Raw genomic sequence first — 11,784 nt, 5'->3', positions numbered from 1 at the left:
TCTCTCTCTCTCTCGTGACCACAAGCAGCTTCTTGTGTCCCAGCAGATGGCATCATATCCATGTGTGTATGGGCAGTAATCACTGGACTTAGTGGGTTGTAAAACAATAAGAATTTTTAGAATGATTTCAGAAAAGGAATGTTGAAAGGAATATGGGAGGAGGTATAGGGAAATGGGTGTAGATAACTTCATTGTTCATATGGATGAAACTCTCAAGAATAAGGATTAAAGAAAACAACACCTTTTAAAATAGTCCTGCCTGGCCAATGAGATGACTCACTGGGTAAAGGCACTTGCCAGCAAACCTTGAATGAGGTCAGTTCAATTCCTGGGACCCACAAGGTGGCAGGAGAAACCAGTTGTCTGGCATCCACAGGAACACTGTGTTACTCTCACCCTTTAAACAAAGGCATAGACAGTTCCCTGCGTTGCCTCGTATGCCTCTGAGAACAAGCCCTGAGTCTGTGCTGTGGGCACTTCCCACAGCAGTACCCCTCACAGCAACTGGTGGTAGGCAGACCAGAAGCTCTGTCGAACATGTCTGTCGCTTCGTCCATTCCGCATGTCTGTTGCTTCTTCCATTCCTGTTCTCTTTCGTGTGTAAGAAATTTTGGGCACATTCTGCAGATAAGTAGGGCTATTCTACCAAGATGGTGACTACTGGCTCAAGTGTTTAAATCACTGGGGATATGTGCCACCCTGATCAGTAACAAAGTGTGCTCATTAACAAAGAATTTAATATGAAGAGATCACCATCCACTAATGTTTGCCTTTGAAATGCAGATAGTAGCTAACACATCAGACCTAGGTAGCCATAGGAAGTGTTTAAGCTTATAAAACACTCAAAACTGAGAGAGGTGGGGCCTCCATGAGCTGGCACAGAGACCTGTGGGTATTACTGGGAGGTCAGTAGTCAATAAGGCTAGTTCTAGACAACTAGCAACATGAAGGCAAGCATTGCTTCGGAAAGATGAATGCAGGAGTCGCTGGACTCCAGGGTCAGGAAGAGGAAACAGTGAGGAGGTGTGTCTTCCTGCATCCTCTCTCCTGCGCATATCTTGGCAGGTCCTATGGGGAAGCTGCTGGCTGAGTAACAAAGCATTTGCAGTCTCTGAGTGGGCAACACTAGCCTGACTGAGCAGGGGAGGCCAGGAGGGAGCCAGGAGGCAACACTGAATAGCTACCACACTTCCTCTCTGCCCCAAGGCAGTTCCAGTTGATGCCCTAGGAAAACGGGCCATGACTTTCACTCCCTGGCTTTATATGACTCCACCAAGCAATTTAGAGGTGTAACCAGTCACTGTAACCAGCCAGGAAGATAGGAAGCAAACACTGGTATGATGACCAGCTTTCCTGTGCCAACACAATTTTCTATGACCTTAAACACACCACTTTTTCAATTGCTTGTTATTTAACATAAAGAAATTGGATCAAATTTTTTTAAGACTTACTTATTTATTATACATAAGTACACTGTAGCTGTCTTCAGACACACCAGAAGAGGGCATCCAATCTCATTACAGATGGTTGTGAGCCACCAGGTGGTTGCTGGGAATTGAACTCAGGACCTCCGGAAGAGCAGTCAGTGCTCTTAACCACTGAGCCATCTCTCCAGCCTGGATCAAATCTTCTTAAAACTTATTCCAGGGGCTAGAGAGATGGCTCAGAGGTTAAGAGCACTGTCTGCTCTTCCAGAAGTCCTGAGTTCAATTCCCAGCAACCACATGGTGGCTCACAACTATCTGTAATGGGATCTGATGCCCTCTTCTGGTGTATCTGAAGACAGCTATAGTTGTACCTATATACATAAAATAAATAAATCTTAACAAAAAAAAAAAAAAAAAAAAACCTCATTCCAATCTGTAATTCTGGAAGATCAATATGGAGAAGTTCACCTGTTTTAAGCATTGTTTTATGGGAGAAGGGACCCTAATGCCACAAGATACTGAGATTCAGAAGAAACAAAGGATAGGTGGTGAAAAGACAAAAGGCCTGACAAAGAAGGCATGGGAGACAGAAACAAAAGCTAGAATAGGGCCATAGTGGAGGCGGGCCACTAAGTCCAGCACTGTGGAAGCAGGGCAGACAGAGCTATGTGTATCTGAGGCTAGCCCAGTCTACATACAAAGTTCTGGATCAGCCAAGCCTACATAGGAAGGCCCTGTTTCACCAAAGAAAAACAAAAAGAAGAGGAGGAAGAAAATGATGATGAAAAGGAATAGGAGCAGGAGAAGGAAGAGGAGGAGGAACAAGAGGAGGAAAAAGAAGAGGAGAAGGAAGAGGAGGAGAAAGAGAAGAAGGAAGAGGAGGAGGAAGGGAAGGAAGAGAAGGAGGAAGAATAATAGAAGAAATACAAAGATACCAAAGAGGAGCTATGGGTGTTTAAAGAGAGGAAGCACACAACAGGAGCCTGCCTGGCATCTCTGTGACTCTGACCATGCGTGACGACTCCTTAATGGCTTCTAGTGGCCGGGACTTGGAAGCTCTCTGTATACTATAATTCCTGCGTAGGCTGGAGACAGAATGGATGCCAGCCCACTTCAAGGAAAGCCAGCCGTCTGTAGGAACGAGTTAGAGTCCTGGTGCAGAAACCTAATCTTCTCTTCCCCTCAGGGCTGTAAAATTGGAAGATGAGAGGTCTGTGCATATTGCCATCTGCCACAAAGCATTTCTTGACATCCGACTCCCTTCATATAGATGAAATACTTTGTGCTTCTTGGCAGAATGGTGTTATTCCAATTCGTACGTATAACTCACTCCCACGCTGGGGGACGAATTGCTTCTGACTGAATCACAGAAAAGGCAGGTAACAATGTTGTGGCTGGACTCTGTGGGGGTGGGAGGACATCAAAACACTATCCCCCATAACTCTCCCTAGGCTATGGTTACAAATCACCTGACAATTAAATATCCTCTTCAAGGTGCCATGGCCGATTTAATGAGGGCCAAACCCATCATAACAGATTGCTAATCTGAGATGGAAGCTCTTTTTTTTCCCCCTTTGTTTCATTTCCAAAGATTTTTATTGCTATAAGATATTTGGTTATACTCTTTATTAGGCTGATAAGTTTTGAATTGCTTTTCATTTTATTATCACATTAGTTCCTTCTTAATGGTTTTACTGGAACTCAGAAGTCTCCTGAGTTTTAATAACCTCTCTTTTTTCAGTACTTATAGTCATGGAATTAATTGTATAGAATCATGATCCTTCAGTGAATGTGTCATTGGGCCAAAAAAAAGGGAAATTCAGTAAGAAGAATCGGACCTTGAAGAGTGATTAACGACTCATCCTGCTGCAGGTTCCTCGCTTGCAGACTTTCATTTGCTTTGCAGGGGCAGAATTTCCCCCTCGCTCTAAGAACTTTACTCAGACTAAGTATTTCAGAATTTTCATTTGCTTTGCAGGGGCAGAATTTCTCCCTCACTCTACCTTAAGAACTTTACTCAGACTAAGTATTTCAGAATTTTCTAAAGTGGAGAATAGTACAATCAACTGTTTAGTCATCAGCTAAAATGTTTTTAACCTATGAAAGGTCTTCTCTCACCTACCTAAGAGTATTCTCTTTGTCAATTGCTGTGTTCAATAATACATAAGGGAGGAAATCACCGTGTTATCAGTAACCAAAGTTTCTTTGCATCTTATTTTCCTGCTAATTTTCCTTGCTCCATGGTGATAATAACTCTCCTAAGAATAAATACCTACTAATTAGAATACTGAGGTCAAATCTTCTTTACTAAGTCACAATTTAATTAATATGAACTAATATTGAAAGAATAAATGTCACCTGCAAAAGGCTCTAAAAGAACATATGATTTACATAATTCCTTGGATATTGTCAAACAATGGGAGTATCAAGTGTAAATAGTCAAGTTTTCCAAAAAGAACAAACAATTAAACACCAGATTATGGAAATAAGAGTTAGGCAAATTAAAATTATAGCTACCAAATAAATCACCATCAAGCAAAGAAATACTTTTAATGATTAGATATAATTAGATATACAGACAGAGAGATGTATAGATAGATGGATGATAAGTAGGTACTTCAGTTAACCTCTCCAGCAGCAACAATTGAGAACATTACCTCATGCCAAAATTTCCCTTTGAAATCTAACCCATAATGGATGCTCAATAAATGTCTACCAAATGAGTGGGTTTGTTCAATTAATGGATTTAATCAGATAAAAGGAACTGAGCCCATCAAAAATAACTCCTTGGTCTTACAAAGCTGAAAGTTTTTCAGGCAGTCAATTATTAACGAAGTTTATCTTCCAGGATCTGAGTTATTCCTAAAGATAAGTAAGCAAAGTATTAAAATGAGAACCAAATTAAAACAGGATTACTAACATCTTCAAAAGTGCATATAACCATATGGCTTCACCGGTGGACTTTACAAAATGCTTAAAGAATAATTAACTTGAATACCTTAAAATTTCTACAAAATAAACATCAAGAATATCAAAAAGGCCAGTTAGGGTGGCTTATGCCTGTAATCCCAATCCTTGAGAGGCTAAAGGCTGTAGAACTACCAGAAGTTCGAGGCCAGCCTGGCTACATACTGAGTTCCAGGAAAGCATGAGCAGCAGAGTAAAACCCTGTTTCTTTAAACACATCACAAGTCTATCAAGGAAGAGGAAAGTTTCCAAGCTCATTCTGAGTCCAGCATTACCCTACTACCAACAGGAGGCAAAGTCATGAGACTAGAAAACTACATAGCAACATCCTTTATGGCTACAATCACAAATCCTCGCCTAAGCACTAGAATGTAGAAACATGCCAAAATTGCTCACCATCACCAAGTAGGATCTATCCTAAGAGCACAAGACTGATTCAATACATGAAGAACTACCGAAGCACTACATCATAGGGACAGAAAGGGAAAACATATGCACATACACAGACACAGACACAGACACACATGCACACACACACACACACAGACACACATGCACACACAGAGACACACACATATACACATGCACATACACAGGCACACACACCACACACACCACACACACACACACACACACACACACACACACACACACACACTTACTCCATACCTTACTCTGTAAACAAAAATTAACCCAAAGTGACTCACAGACCTAAGTGCAAAACTAAAGATATAAAACTTCTCAAATTAAATATACTAGAAAAAGCTGTGACCTTGACAAAGATTTCTTAGACACACCAAAGCACAGTTCAATTATTTCAAAATTTTAATTAAATTTTAACTATCAAAATGTAAAACTCCTGCTGTGCAAAAAGACAGTGTTAAGTGATAAAGAGAAATACCAGAGGGGGAGAAATATTGGCAAACACAAGCCTGATAAAGGATTTGTCTTCCAATTAAAGACCTATCAAAGCCTCATAAGAAATAAATAATCCAAACAAAAACACTTTATATATTCATGTTCATTTAAGAAAATACTAGTAGTGATGTATTATTTTGAAATATACAGTTAATATGTTTGAAGTTATTTAAACTTTATATTGAGAAAAATGTATTTTCACTGTTGCTGTAGAGGAGCATCTACATATGACTGTTAAATTGATTGTTGTTTTATATCTAACAACTTTTATAATACTCATTTTTATTGTTATAATAATTTATAAATTTTAAAGAATATGACAAAATTTTAAAAAAAAAAGGTATTGCAGATACTGAAGGGAGGTCTGTGGGAGGAGTTGGGGTACAAAAGGGAAACAAGAATGTGATTTAATTCTATTTACTTAAAATATGTTCTTAAATGTTAACAAATTCAGAAAAATTGAAATCATGTAATAAAAGTTTTTAAAAAAAAAAGAAAAAAATGAATTGGTGTCAATAAATCTATTATTAATTTGGAAAAAATAAATAAATAATCCAAAAATTTAAAGACGCAAAAAGCTTTGCACAGATATTTCACTCAGGACAGCAAAAGCGTTCCATGGTGTACGTCACATTATGAGGTATTCCATAGTCTACAGCTGAGAAGATGTCCCACGGCTTATGGCACGAGAAGGCTGTAGAATACATTAGAAGGACAGTCAGGAGGGCTCAGGTGGGAGCACCTACCACTCTCCCAAGCTTCTAGACACAGTATGCTGCTTTCCTATAAAGCTGACGTGTCCTGAGCAACCTTGCTCCCAGTCGTTTTATTTATAATCATCAGAAAAAGCAAAAGAAAGGAAAAGCGAATCTCTTTCTACTGATGAATAGGTCGGCAAACTGGAGCATCATCCACACAGTGGACCCTACTCAGAAGCACGAAGGACTCTCAAATGCATGAGCCTCAGAAAGAGCCAGTTCCAAGGCCTCATCTCCATGATGTCACTCATGCAAATCGGACAAGGCAAAGAGCACAGGCACAGAAAATGGGCCAGTGATTGCCAGGCAGGACCTGGGGACAGGAGCCATCTTCAAACGGACACAAAGGGATCTTGTGAATAATGGATTCGTTCTGTGTCTTAATTGTGGTGCTAATCACATGACTCTGAATTGTCAAAACTGATAGTGCTGCAAACTAAACGGTGTGAATTTTTCCACGTCAATTACAGCTGAAATGCTAAAGTGTTCGGCTTTTATATTTTACTACAATCGCCTCCGAATGGGAGGTTGCATTTCTGTAGTGTTTGTATATGTTGCCATTATCAGGCTATGCACACAAGATATTCCAATTTCTTAGGACAGACTATTAGTTTTTCAGAACAAAGGACTGTAGACTGACAGAAAACTATCAAGCTTGCTTGGAAACCTCCTCCCGCTGTGGGAAAAAAAAATGTTCCGAAATTGCAAATCACTGTCCCTCCTCTCCCTTCACATACAAGCCGAGCATAAAACCTTCTTTCTTGTTTGTGTTCTGGCAGTAGTTCATTTGCTTTATCATAATTCATCTGAATTGTTTCATGCTCGCTGGATCTGGCCAGTAGTCATATGGATGATCTGAAATCTCTGTTTATTGATATCAGTCTGGACATAATCTACTGTGTTTGATAGCAGAGGGAGGCTTTCTGCTTGAAGTGAAAAAGCAGAACCATCTGTCTTCCCAGAAACGCTCCCTGTGCAGGATCAAATTTCATGTCTTAAGCGGCACCAAATTTTTAAAAAGAAAAAAAAAAATACATGAAGAAGTAAACAGCAAACAACCCAAAGTACAACATCCCCACACGTGAGCCGGCTGACCGAGCTGAGTGAAGCATCAATCTACTGCCACACTTATCTCATTGGGAGAAGTGCTGAGTGTCTAGAGCAGCTCCTCTTTGCCTCTCAGCACTAATGGGGGAAATGTTTTCCTTTCATTTACTGAAAATAACAGCGATGCTGCATCAGCAGACAGGCCGAGACACAAAACACGCACCGAAAACGAGGTGCTGCCTGGTACATTGTGAGCAAAACAAAGAGGTTACAGCCTGAATTTTGCAATCTAAAGTTGAGTTTTGAAAAACTAAACTGTGGCTGGAAAGGGCATCCCCCGAGAACAGAAAGAGCGTGCGTACGGACAGAGGACCAGAGACCTAAGACACACACACTGAAGCAACACAGGGCTGAATGTCGGAGAGAGGAAGATAAAACCGGGCTGGCTTTCCACCAGATGAAAAACTGTTAAGTAGAAGAGAATTAGATACATGTAAATAAAAGTAGGAATATAGCAAATATGAAATTCATACCTCTCTTGGAATATACTATCCCAGAGTACATATTTTAATTAACATGACAAAGGAAAAATGGTTAGTAGTAAAAAATTCCCCTAGTTAATCGTTTACTGAAAGGAAATTTTTATATAAAAATTCCAAATTTCAGGCCAGCTTGCTGCCAAAGCTGCCAGTCTGAGTTTGACCCCCAGCTCCCCACCCCCGGGATCTACATGATGAAAGGAAAGAACTAGATCCCATAAGTTGTCTTATGACATCCATGTGCTGGCATGTACACTACACATAATGAGCAAATTAACGAAATTTAACAATTATATATTCCTAGGGCTGGAAAGATGGCTCAGTAGTTAAGAGTACTGACTACTCTTCCAGAGGTCCTGAGTTCAATTCCCAGCAACATCATGGTGGCTCACAACCATCTGTAATGGGATCTAATGACCTCTTCAGGTGAGTCTGAAGACAGCATCAGTGTATTCATGCATGTTAAATAAGTAAATATAAATAAATTATGAATTCCTAATTTGAGTCCATTATCTCAGGAAGAAGCTAATGCTGCTGGAACTGTCTTAGGGTTTTATTGTTGTGAACAGAAGCCATGATCAAGGCAACTCCTGTAATACAGATAACATTTAATTGGGGCTGGATTACAGGTTCAGAGGTTCAGCCCATTATGATCAAGGCAGGAGCACGGCAGCATCTAGGCAGGCATGGTACAGGAGGTGCTGAGAGTTCTACATCCTCATCTAAGGCCACTAGAAGAAGACTGAGTTCTGGGCAGCAAGGACGAGGGTATTAAAGCCAGTGCCCACAATGACACACCTACTCCAACAAAGCCACACCTACTCCTACAAGGACACACCTACTCCTACAAGGACACACCTACTCCTACAAGGACACACCTACTCCTACAAGGACACACCTACTCCTACAAGAACACACCAACTCCTACAAGAACACACCAACTCCTACAAGGACACACCTACTCCAACAAAGCCACACCTACTCCTGCAAGGACACACCTACTCCAACAAAGCCACACCTACTCCTACAAGAACACACCTACTCCTACAAGAACACACCTACTCCTACAAGGACACACCTCCTAACAGTGCCACTCCCTGGGTCAGGCATATACAAGCCATCACAAACTCTACAGTAAAAGAAACATTTAAAAAGCTGAACAAGCGTGCCTCCAATTCATTTCTTGGCACAGCAGAACTGTCAACTCTCTCAGCTTAGCTAGGATGGACGTAAAATCCTGGGGTGATGTGAGGGTCATTGAAGTACATTATTACAATGAAATCCAATGTCTGAAAATTGCTCTTATTTTGGGCTTGTACCACAGTAACAACCAAGATTTGAAGCTCTACTAAATACAAAACAAACAAAAAAGACTTTATATATTTATGTTCATTTAAGAAAATACTAGTAGTGATGTATTATTTTGAAATATACAGTTAATATGTTTGGAGTTATTTAAAATTTATATTGAGAAAAAACATGTATTTTCAGTATTGCAGTAGACAAGCATCTACATAACATTGTTAAATTGATGGTTGTATTATATCAAACAACTTTTATAATAGTCATTTTTATTGTTATAATGTTTTATAAATTTTAAGGAATATGACAAAAAAGATATTGTAGGTATTGAAGAGGGGGTCTCTGGGAGGAGTTGGGGTACAAATGGGAAACAAGAATGTGATTCGATTCTATTTACTTAAAATATGTTTTCAAATGTTAACAAATTCAGATAAATTGAAATCATGTAACTTTTCTCATCATAATGCAATAAAAGTTAAAAAAAATAAAACCATAAAAAAATAAAAATAAATAAATAAAGGGAAAAAAAGAACAGAAATAAATCATGATTGTGGGGAAATGAAGATGTAACTTGGCATTGGTGTTTGTAGTTTTCAAGTTTGGAAGCTATAAAATTTTCTGGCTCATTATAGAGATGGGGTAGTGCACCTAAGCTTCTGAGAGTATTTTTTGTGGCATTGATTGATCAGTAATGACATAATTATAATAAATTCTTATCTTTTGCACTGAAAAAAAAGCTGAACAAGTAGTAAAATGTATTCCAACGAGGGATTCTTAAACCACAGAAGGACAACACTGCTGTTGTGGACAACCTGCCCATGTGGATAAGACTCCCAAGTTCTGCTGGCAGCTTCAGATGTACCCTGGATCCCCCCCTCACCCCTGATCCCCACCCCAGCTGCATCTGTGTGCTTCAAGAGTTAACCTGGGGCAACGCTACCCTAGGCAGTTGTGTTTGAGTGAGGATCCTCTGTGGTGCCATGCTCAAGTGAGGTTCTCTCCATTCAAATGAATTTGTATTCTCACAAGTTAGAGCCTCTGAAGGGTGGATTCTTGATAACAGGACAACAGATTTCTCCTAGTGGCCTAGGGCAAAGTGAATGGTTTCTCCTTAATGGTGCTTGTGCTCGCTGTTTTTCTATTGCTGTGATTAAAAAACAACATGACCAAGGTAAGTTATCAAAGGAAGACTTTATAGTTTATGGTTCCAGAAGGATAAGTCCACTCATGGTTTTAAAAAAAAAAAAAAAAAAAGCAGAACGCATGGAAGTTAGAGCAGGATTCTGAGAGCTAACCTCTTGAATGGCAAGCAGGAAGCCGAGGGCAAGCTAGGAATGTTGAGTTTGAATTCTCAAAGCCTGCACCCCAGCAATGTGCTTCTCTCATCTAGGTCACACCTTGTAAGCCTCTTAGACACTGCCACCAGCCAGGGACCAAGTGTCCAAATGTCCAATAGCATAGGGACATTCTCATTCAAGGCGATGCTAATCTCTCAACAACAGCAGCTGATCTCCTGTTTACCTTGTCCACAGCTGTAAGCTCACTAGAACTCCTTTCTCACCAATCTACACATCTTTCATTTTGGCTCCACTTGTTGCTCCTTCTCTCTGTCAACCTGGATAAAGAAATGAGCAAAAGTCACTCCAACGTCTGGATGCTCTTCTGCCCTGAGATTTCCTCTGCTGAAGGAACTCGTCCACTATTTTTAATTTAGCCTGACTCTGTTTCTTGAGACACGGGCAGCATTCAGCCAGGCTCTTTGCTGGAATATAGCACAGATGGCCTGTCACTTCTTCCTGATGAGAGTCCTTCTTTCCCTCTGAAAGCTCACAAACCACATCTTCACTGTCTGTGTCTCTCCACACTCTGGTCTTCTAAGCCCCACCCCTAGAATACCCCATTAACCTCTGCTTACAGCAGTCTGTGTCTTTATTACCCCAAAGCTCCAAACTCTTCCATATCCATTCCAGAACCTATTTCAAAGATCCAAATTCTATGATAAGAATGTATCACATTCATCACAGCAATTGCCCCACTTCTGGTAACAATTTTTTGTACTGGCTACTTCTCCACCCCCAACTGTGAAAAATACCTCACAAAAGCAACTTAAGGCAAGAAGGGTTTACCGTGGCTCACAGTGTGAAGGTGCCGCCCGTCACTCTGAGGACTGTGTGACAGCAGAGCCTGAAGCAGCTGGTCACAACACAGAGCGGCGAATGCTGCTGTCTGCTCACTCTCGCCTTTGCTTGCTTTTGTTTCTTTTCAGCCCAGGACTTCACTCCATGCAACAGTTCTGCTCATATCCAGGAGAGGTCCTCAGTTAAGACTTTCTGGAAACATCCTCACAGATATATCTAGAGGATTTTTCTCCAGATGATACTAAATCCTGCCGAGTTGACAATGAGGCTTAACCATCATACTCTGAAATGCACACGCTGACCTCTGACACCCAACATCTCAGAGTCTGACACTGTTTGGAGATAGGCTGTCTTAGTTAGGGCTTCCATTGCTATGAAGAGACACCATGACCAAGGCAAGTCTTATAAAGACAGACATTTAATTGGGGCTAGCTTACAGTTTCAGAGGTTCAGTCCATTATCATCATGGCATATGATCATAGCAGAAAGCATGGCAGCATGCAGGTGGACATGGGGCTGGAGAAGGAGCTGAGAGTTCTGCATCTTGACTCAAAGGCCACCTGGGAAGACTGGTATCCTCAGGCATCTAGGAGGAAGCTCTCTTCCAAAATAAGTGAAGCCTGAGCAGAGGAGACCTCCAAAGCCCACCCCCACGGGGACACTCTTCCTCCAACAAGTCCATATCTCC

General features: G+C 40.7%; 1 protein-coding gene and 1 long non-coding RNA gene across 2 annotated transcripts in view; both read right to left on the bottom strand.

Annotated features, from left to right (window-relative positions):
• Atpsckmt (ATP synthase c subunit lysine N-methyltransferase) overlaps window positions 1-11,784 on the bottom strand; it is a 33,409-nt gene that overhangs the window by 1,550 nt on the left and 20,075 nt on the right. The window lies entirely within an intron of this gene.
• On the bottom strand, window positions 3,953-11,510 carry LOC116083231. Its single transcript, XR_004115641.1, has 2 exons — window positions 10,480-11,510; window positions 3,953-4,289 (listed from the first exon to the last, which is right to left on the bottom strand). It is a non-coding gene; the product is annotated as an uncharacterized LOC116083231 (long non-coding RNA).

Source organism: Mastomys coucha, unplaced genomic scaffold (assembly GCF_008632895.1).
Source record: "Mastomys coucha isolate ucsf_1 unplaced genomic scaffold, UCSF_Mcou_1 pScaffold8, whole genome shotgun sequence".
Lineage (NCBI taxonomy): Eukaryota > Metazoa > Chordata > Mammalia > Rodentia > Muridae > Mastomys > Mastomys coucha.
Note: the sequence above shows the minus strand (reverse complement) of the source record. Positions and strands in the feature narration are given on the sequence as shown.